Source organism: Priapulus caudatus, unplaced genomic scaffold (genome assembly GCF_000485595.1).
Source record: "Priapulus caudatus unplaced genomic scaffold, Priapulus_caudatus-5.0.1 Scaffold399, whole genome shotgun sequence".
Classification (NCBI taxonomy): Eukaryota; Metazoa; Priapulida; class Priapulimorpha; order Priapulimorphida; family Priapulidae; genus Priapulus; species Priapulus caudatus.
The window spans coordinates 222,834-232,762 of NW_014577460.1; the positions used below are offsets into that span (position 1 = coordinate 222,834).

The 9,929-nt window shown below is 48.9% G+C and overlaps 1 pseudogene; it reads right to left on the bottom strand.

Annotated features, from left to right (window-relative positions):
* Positions 1 to 9,929, bottom strand: part of LOC106809955 — a 29,864-nt pseudogene that overhangs the window by 6,909 nt on the left and 13,026 nt on the right.

The window sequence follows — 9,929 nt, forward strand, 5'->3', positions numbered from 1 at the left end:
GATCTCTCTCACAAACACACAGCACACTTCTCACTAACTTACACGATGGGAGTGATATAATAGATACGTGTAGGAGAAGAGAGCGCGAACAGAGAGAGAGAGAGAAAGAGAGAGAGAGCGCGAGAGATTTAGACGAGATAGAGGGGGTGGGGAGAGGTGAAGAAAGACAGAAGATAGAGAGAGAGAGAGAGAGGAGAGAGTGAGAGAGAGAGAGAGAGAGATGGGAGAGAGAGAGAGAGAGAGGGCACGCGAAGGTGTGCAGATTGAAGCGAGAGAGAGCGCGCGCGGAAGAGTCAGAAGAGGGAGTGAAGGAGGGAGTGAAGGGAGGAAGATGATAGAGAGAGAGAGAGGGGGAAGAAAGGGGAGGAAGTGCAAGGCGGTTTTTTGCTATCTAAAAGCATCCCCCACCCCCCCCACCACACCTCTATCGCTCGCAGGTATCAGAGCTCGCTGCTATATAGGTCGTTTTTTCCCCCCCATGCGCGCGCTCCTTCGTTGTATTAACGTTTCAAATTTTTACGTTCAACAACAACGCTGCTGGTAACGCGCGGTCTGTTTACCTGACTCGTCACCGCCGTGCTGGCACTATTCATATTTTAAATCCCCCCTCCCCTTAACTCGTGACGTATCACCGCCTGCATCTAAATGTCATTGATTAGCAGCGTCTTCTCTCGATTAGTGTGGGGGATGTGGTGTTGCGTGCGTGTATGGGGGGGTCGTGCGTGCGTTCGTGCGTGCGTGTGTGTGCGTTGCGTGTGCGGTGTTGCGTGTGTACGTGCGCTGCGTGTGTGTGCGTGTGTCGTGTGTGCTGTGTGTGCGTGTGTACGTTCTGTGCGTGCGTGCGTGTACTGCGTGCGTGCGTGCGCTGGCATGCGTGCGTGTGTGTGCGCGTGCGTGTAGGTGCCGGTGCGCGCGTGTGCGTGTGCGCGCGCCTGAATCTCTGAGCATTCGCATCAGCCGATGATCCGGCAATTCACAACTATTCGAGACTTCATTTATAGTGTTGTTTTATCGTCTGATAGTTTAATCGAGCTAATAACGACCACGAAAACAACATCGCTGAGCAACCCGACTACACGTTTGAATATGCACTAGACTTTCACAGTAATAGACGTAGATTTCACACTAATAACGCATAGATGAATGAAGTATAGAGGGGGCTGGCTGCCTTGCCGGCGCTATGCACACGTGAACAATCACGTTACATTTATCCGAGCGAAAGAAACCAACGTCAAATATCCACGCAAGCTTGTCATTACCGCCGCTACGGCGTGTTTTTTTTTTCACTCTTGCCGGCATTGAAGCTGCGAGAAAACAGAATGACAAACCTCGGCGAGCCCATGCAGCACGGCTTGACGGTGTCGCCTTACAATGTCGCACATGCAAAAGGTAAGCCGCGCCACACACACAGACATCTGTGACACGCGCACACACACACGCTCACCTTTTAACATCGACTCATTGATTCTGTCATTCACAGCCGCTACATACACTTTAGCGCAACAAAGCGTACACAAACGAAACGGTTGACACGGCCATGTCGTAAAATCTCTGTATAATTAAAACGACAAAACATACCACCATTTTGCGACATTCGGACAAAATCTGAATGGCGCTTTGTCTACCCCCGTAATCATTTATGTATTTTCCCTTTGCCGTGACAGTACAAGGCATTCGTTATTTTGGTTATTAAGTTCGACAAATGTCGCGAGCGCAATTGTTATGTCGGAACATCGCGTTTTTTCCATCAAAAAGCGTGAAGCACGGTGGACATGTAATTCATTGTCAATATGTGAGGACAGTCATTTTTTCCACAGGCATCGTCTGCTTTGCAGCTAGCTATACATACAGCTAACCCGATTCTATTCGCGCCTGTCCGCAATATGTATGGGATATATTTGCGTTTTCTTCTCGAAGCTTACGAACAAATGCATTATATGGTTGTGCGCGTGCGTGCGTGCGTGTGTGCGGCCGTTGCGTGCATCGTTGCCATGTGCGGTGTGCGTGTGCGAGTGCGTGTGCGTTTGCGTTTGTCGTGTGCCGCGTGTGTGTGCGTGTGCGTGTGGCGTGTACGCTTTACGTGTGCGTGGTGCGCGGCATGTGTGCATATCGTTTTTCCTATAGCATTCGATTTTAATCCTGGACCGGTCAGTTTTTAAACTAATAATTTAGTTAATCTATGGTAACCGCAGTTTCATGCAAGCGACGTAACGTAGATCTACTGTTAACGCCCAGGCGACACAGATGTCTAAGACGATAGAACGGCGATACATCTCTGCTTGCTAATATAATATACTATAGTGTTTTCGTAACTGTAATCTTCTGATCAGTAAACAGACTACTAAAGCAGGGTTTGAACGCTGATTCGATATCAAACAAGCGCAATATGGTACGTTCTCACGAATGACTATGCCTTCAATCAATCCTCAGCGTTTCGGTTTTTCTGAAACCAATGTCAAATAAAAGAATAAAAAATTCCCTCCAGTTGGAAAATCTCCGGGCACAGCGATAATCGTTACAATTGATATTTTTTGCTCCTACTATTTCATGTACGACGTTCCATGTAGATCAAATGACTGATGTGGGCTTACGTGATACATATATACTCCTAGGCAACCATATTAAAGTAAAACTCGTGAAATCGAAGTGCAATAAGGCAGTCCGTGCTCCCGCATTGTAGCAGGCACTTATAAAATTTGTCCAGCTTGCCATATTGAAACCGGGTCTTTGTTGCTGCCTAGTACTCGTATACCTGTCCGAACATCCAAAATGTCCGCTTCCAACAGAACATATACTGCAAATACATTACTGGCGGCGAAAACACGAAAGGCCGTACCAGATATAATTCATGTTGAATTACCAAGAATTTCGGAGGGGTTTTATCCTTCTTAATATATACGCATCTAACTGCTACTATATTATAGTCGAGTCTATGATATAAGACTGTTCAATTGCCGGCTCTCGCCAAATATAAAACATGAATCAATATACGATGAAATTCTGCGGTAAATCTATAACCCGTTTTTTTCGTATTTGTTTGACCATATATTTTTGTCGAGACGTAACACGGCTCGTAACCCGTTCACCAACAGCTTATAGTCGCTTTAAGATTAGTTCGGCCGCATCATCATTACTGAGAGCAAACCCAGCAATTGGTTACTGATTTCTCACGCGCGTGTCCAGGAAAGAATTGGGAACGGTCACTACATGCATGATACAGGGAGCGGAGCGCTTCCTTGGCTTTGATGTTGCTATAATTTACTATGGAAGGCCGCTTGGTTTTGGACTGCTGCTAAATTGTAAATAGTGGACGAAGACCGACCGAAGTTTTATATAGTGATTAGCAGAGAGCATATCTCGTTATTATCGTCTGTGTGAAATTCTCGGACCGCGAGTGATCATGCTCTACCACTATTTATTCTTCCTACATTAATGTTATGCAAGATCGATGCGATGTGTTGTGTGTGGTGTGTGTGTGTGTGTGTGTGATGTGTGTGTGTGTGTGTGTCGTGTGTGTGTGTGTGTTGTGTGTGTGTGTGCGTTGTCTGTGTGGTGCCGCGTGCGCGCTGCGCGTGCGCGATGTGCGCGGTTGCGTGCATGTGTGTGTATGTGCGTAACGCGCATGTGCGTCGCGTATGTCCTGTAACGTGCGTACGTGCGTACGCCACGCGTAATTTGGGTTGTGTGTACATACATGTGCGTGTGCGTCGTGTGTATCACAACGCTACACTCATCTTGTAGGCTTGGCGCAGCGACACAGCTATTATGTGTGGTTTCGTATACACTGGGCGCGCGGGTTGTGTGTGGTGCCCGTGCGTGTGCGTGTGCGTGTGTGTGTGCGTGGTGTGCGTGTGTGTGTGTGTGTGTGTTGTGTGTGGCGTGTGTGTGTCTGTGTGTGCGTGTGTGTGTGTTGTGTGTGTTGGTGTGTGTGTGTGTGATTGGCTAGCTGCTGGTGTTCGGCTAGAGCGTGCGTGTTTACTAATGAATCGCTGAGCACGACTCTAACATAACTGCCGTGGATTAACGACACGGCGCTGATGTAGCGTACGCATTCACCATGCGCATATCAAAACAGCTATCCGTGTATCACGTACAATCGATGTTTGCTTACACTTAAATTATGGTAATGGCTATATACGTACTATAAGCTTGGTCGGGTTTTTGCATAGCGATAGGCGCGAGTATTCCTTGTGTTGATGTTCTGAATGTTTGTGAAATTATTTAAATGCTGATTAATTTAATGCAAAGAAAAAATAATTATTTAATCTCCTGAATCTCAACGTTTCTGTTGTTAGTTAGAAGAAACGCTAAAGTAGATTAGATTGCTACAAAACTAATATTCAGACTTGCTGAGACGGGAACATGAATTGGGGCGTACGACTCATACTCTGCTGACGAATACTGCCTCTTATAGTTCAACCGCTCCCATAGCACACGCTGCTGTCACTGGAATTTGCTTCCTGAGATTTGCGTTTCGAAGTTGTCGTGTTATCGCATCACTTTTTCAGTGTGCGATAAAAAATACATCGCTCCAGAAGAAAGGTCAGCCGGAATTCCTTCGCATTCGTCTATAGGGAGTTCGTGACGAACATAAGACCGGCGTGTCCGCCGGTGCTGCCCCGTACGAACACGTCATATTGGACGAAGCCACGTTTATAACTGAAGCTGATCCGCCATCCTTTCATCGCGCCGTGTAGTAATTTTCGCGCTCGCGTGTTGTGGTGATGTGTGTGTGTGGGTGTGTGGGTGTGTGTGTGTGTGTGTGTGTGTGTGTGTGTGTGTGTGTGTGTGTGTGGGTGTGGTGTGTGTGTGTGTGTGGGTGTGGTGTGGTGTGGGCGTGCGTGCGTGGGCCGCTGTTGCGCGCGCGCGTATTGTGTGTTGCGTGCGTGTGTCGTGTGTGCGCGGTGCGTGCGTGTGTGCGCGTGCGTGCGTGTGTGCGCGCGCGCGTTGTGTGTGTGTGTGTGTGTGTGTGGTGTGTGTGTGTGCAGGTGTGTGTGTGCGCCGCGTGGTGTGTAAGTGCTTGCGCGTACATGTGTGCGTGCGTGTGCGTTCGTGTGTGTGCGTGCGTGTGTGAGTCTTGTTGCTCGCAGCGCATTCCGAGTCACTCACAACACCCACTGATAGCTTTCCTTCATTTGACGAATGCAGTTGACTGCACAGCGGTCTTCTCCCACGACGCTTAGCGGCCGACAAAAAGAAATTCCGTACCCGCGTGCGTTGAATTCTGCTCCTTCTCTTCGCCTGGCGTGCGCTTGCGCTCCAGCGACGTTGCTGCGAGGCGACGTAAAAAATGCCACACCCGCGGCGCTGGACGTTCGGCAGCAGCCACTAGAGGGCGCTTCGACGGGGGGATAGCAGGGCGTCTGCGGTTCTCTAAACGTCAAGGGGAGACCATAGAGTCATCGTCGTCGTCGTCGTCGTCATCGTCCTTATCGTCGTCACCGTCGTCCTCGTCGTCGTCCTCATCGTCGTCATCATCGTCATCGTCATCATCTTCATCATCATCATCATCATCATCATCATCATCATCATCGTCGATCATCATCATCATCGTCATCATCGTCTCATTCATCATCATCATCATCGTCATCATCGTCATCATCATCATCGTCGTCATCGTCACCGTCTGTGTACGAATTCGAAGCGCGCCTGTGATTATAATGATGGCGTGACTTGTAGGGATTCGCCATGACGCATCATTCATCACCATCGTCCATCGTCAATCGTCGTCGTCATCGTCATCATCATCATAATCATCGTCATCGTCGCCGTCCGTGTGCGTGATTATAATGATGGGTGAGTTGCAGGGATTCTCCAATGACGCAGCATTTCCCCAATAGCGCGCGCGCGCAGTTTCTGTATGAAAACCAAATTAGTCGGAGTTCGATATAGAACGCTGTCTGCGTGCGTGGCGACCGACCGACCGAACGACTCGCGTCCTCGCGCGTTCTCGATTCTTCAGACTATACGTGGGCCGAGAGAGAGAAGATGATGAGATGGTTGTTGAAATTCAAATGGAAGCGAGGGCGCGCGTGCATGGGCTCAAGCTATCCGCGTAATTCGCTCAGCGCTGTCGCATGGCAATAATCATCACTGCTTAGCATTAGTGTAATCATCAAGCAGCAGTGATCGCTAGGAGAGGGAGGGAGACAGGGAGAGAGAGGGAGAGAGGTGGGGAGAAAGAGAGAGGGGAGAGAGAGAGAGGGAGAGAGGGAGGGAGGTGGGGAGAAAGAGAGAGGGGAGAGAGAGAGAGGAGAGAGGGGAGGAGGTGGGGAGAAAAGAGAAGGGACAGAGGGGGAGAGAGGGAGAGGGAGGGGAGAGGGAGAGAGGAGAGAGAGGAGGAGAGGGGAGAGGAGAGAGAGGAAGAGGGAAGGAGAGATGAGAGAGGGAGAGGGAAGAGAATGGGGAGAGAGGGAGAGAGGAGAGAGAGGGGGAGAGGGAGGGGAGCGAGGGAGAGAGCGGGAGAGAGAGGGGGAGAGGGGAGATGGAGAAAGAGGGAGGGGAGAGAGGGAGAAACTGAGAGAGGAGAGAGGGAAAGAGTGTGGAGAAAGAGAGAGGGAGAGGGAGGGGAAGCGAGGGAAGAGAGCGGGAGAGAGAGGGGAGAGGGGAGAGGAGAGAGAGGGAGAGGGAGGGGGAGAAGAGGGAGAGAGAGAGAGGGAGAGAGGGGAGAGAGGGAGAGAGGGAGAGAGGGAGAGAGAGGTGTGGAGAAAGAGGGAGGGAGAGGGGGAGGGAGAGATGGAGGAAGAGAGAGAGGCAAATACTGCGTGTTTTTTATTTTTTACACTCATCTCTCTCTCTCTCTCACGACGACGACGACACACACTACACGACACACGACGACGACGACACACACACACACACTACCACACACGCTCACACGCACCCGCGACACACACACCACCACACACACACACACACACACACACACACACACACACACACACACACACACACACACACACACACACACACACACACACAACACATCGCATCGTCTGCATACATTAAGTAGGAAGAATAAAACGTGTAGAGCATGATCACTCGCGGGAGAATTTCACACAGACGATAATAACGAGCATATGCTCTTGCTAATATATATAAACTTCGGTCGGTCTCTCGCACATTTACAATTAGCAGAGTCAAACCAAGCGGCTTCCATAGTAAATATAGCAACATCAAAGCCAAGGAAGCGCTCGCTCCCTGTATCTGCATGTAGTGACCGTTCCCATGATCTTTCCTGACACGCGCGGAGAAATCAGAACAATTCTGGTTTGCTCTCAGTATGAATGCGGCGAACTAATCTTAAGCGACTATAGCTGTTTGTGAACCGGTTACGCGCCGTGTTACGTCTCGCAAAAATATAGGTCCAAACAAATACGAAAAAACGCGTATAGATTTACGCGAGATTTCATCGTATATTGATCATGTTTTTATATTTGGAGAGCCGGCAATCTGAACAGTTATATCATAGACTCACTATATATAGTAGCAGTTAGATGGTATATATTAAGAAGGTAAAACCCCTCCGAAATTCTTGGTAAATTCACAATGAATTATATCTCGTACGGGCTTTCGTGTTTTCGCGCCAGTAATGTATTGCAGTAATATGTTCTGTTGGAGCGACATTTGGATGTTGGACAAGGTATACGAGTATAGGCAGACAAAGACCGGTTTCAATCTGCTAAGCTGGAAAATTTTAAAGTGCCTGCACAATGCGGGAGCCGGACTGCTTTATTGACTTCGATTTTCCACGAGTTTCACTTTAATATGGTTGCCTAGGAGTATATATGTAATCACGTAAGCCACTCCAGTCATTTGCATCTACATGGACGTCGTACATAAATAGGTAGGAGCGAAAAAATATCAATCTGTAACGATATCGCTGTGCCGGAGATTTTCCAACTGGAGCGGAATTTTTTATTTTTTATTTGACATTGTTTCAGAAAACCGAACGCTGAGGGTTGATTGAAGGCATGTCATCGTAGAACGTACCATATGCGCGTGTTTGATATCATCAGCGTTCAAAACCCTGCTTTAGTAGTGTTTACTGATCAGAATCAGTTACGAACAACACTATATATATATATAGCAAGCAGAGTGTATCGCCGTTCTCATCGTCTTAGCATCTGTGTCGCCTTGGCCTTAAAGTAGATCTACGTTACGTCGCTTGCATGAAACTGGGGTACCCCATAGATTAACTAATTATTAGTTTAAAATGACGGTCCAGATTAAAATCGAATAGCTAGGAAAATACATATGCACACATGCGCGCACACGCACACGTAAACGTACACGCACACGCACACGCACACACACACGCGCACACGCAAACGCAAACGCACACGCACTCGCACACGCACACGCACACGCACATGCACGCACACGCACGCACACACGCACGCACGCACGCGCACACCCATATATATGCATTTGTTCGTAAGCTTCGAGACGAAAACGCAAATATATCATCCAATATATGCGGACAGAGCGAATAGAATGGGTTAGCTGTATGTATAGCTGCTGCCAAAGCACATGCGTGAAAAATGCCTGTCCTCACATATTGACCATGTTACATGTCCACGTGCTTCACGTTTTTGATGGAAAAAACGCGATGGCGACATACAATGCGCTCGCCGCATTCGAATAATAACAAAATACGAATGCCTGCCTGTCACGGAAAGGGAAAATACATAAATGATTACGGGGGTAGACAAAGCGCATTCAGATTTTGTCCGGAATTTCGCAAAATGGTTTATGTTTTGTCGTTTTAATTATCAGAGATTTACACATGCGCCGTGTCAACGCGTTTCGTTGTGTAGCTTTGTTGTGCATAAAGTGTATGTAGCGGCTGTGAATGACAGAAATCAATGAGTCGATGTTAGAAAGGTGAGCGTGTGTGTGTGCGTGTCACAGTGTGTGTGTGTGTGTGTGTGCGCGCGTACCTTTTGCATGTGCGACATTGTAAGGCGACACCGTCAAGCGTGCTGCATGCTCGCGAGGTTTTCATCTGTGTTTCTACGCAGCTTCAATGCCGGCAAGGTGAAAAAAAAACACCGTAGCGGCGGTAATGACAAGCTTGCGTGGATATTTGACGTTGGTTCTTTCGCTCGGATAAAATGTCACGTGATTGTTCGTGTGCATGCGCCGCGCAGGCAGCCAGCCCCCTCTATACTCATTCATCTATGCGTCTAGTGTGAAATCTACGTCTATACTGTGAAATCTATGCATATAAACGTGTAGTCGGGTTGCTCGCGTGTGTTTTCGTGGTCGTTATGTAGCTGTTAAATCTCAGACGATAAAAAACAACCATAAATGAAGTCTCGAATAGTGAATTGCGGATTCATCGGTGCATGCGAATGCTCAGAGATCAGGCGCGCGCACACGCACACGCGCGCACGCGCACACACGCACGCGCACACACACGCACGCACGCACGCACGCACGCACGTACACACGCACGCACGCACGCACGTACACACGCACACACGCACACACGCACACGCACACACACGCACGCACGTACACACGCACACACGCACACGCAAACGCACACACACGCACGCACGCACGCACGCACGCCCCCCCCCCATACACGCACGCACACACACACATCCCCCACACACATGAGAGAGAACGCTGTATCAATGACATTTAGTGCAGGCGGTGACGTCACGAGTTAAGGGGAGGGGGCGATTTAAATATGAATAGTGCAGCACGGCGGTGACGAGTCGGTAAACAGACCGCGCGTTAGCAGCAGCGTTGTTGGTTGAACGTAAAAATTTGAAACGTAATACAAGAGAGCGCGCGCATGGGGGGAGAAAAAATCGACCTATATAGCAGACGAGCTTTGATACAGCGAGCGATAGAGGCTGTGGGTGGGGGGGGGGATGCTTTAGATAGCAAAAACCGCCTTCACTTCTCTCCCCTTC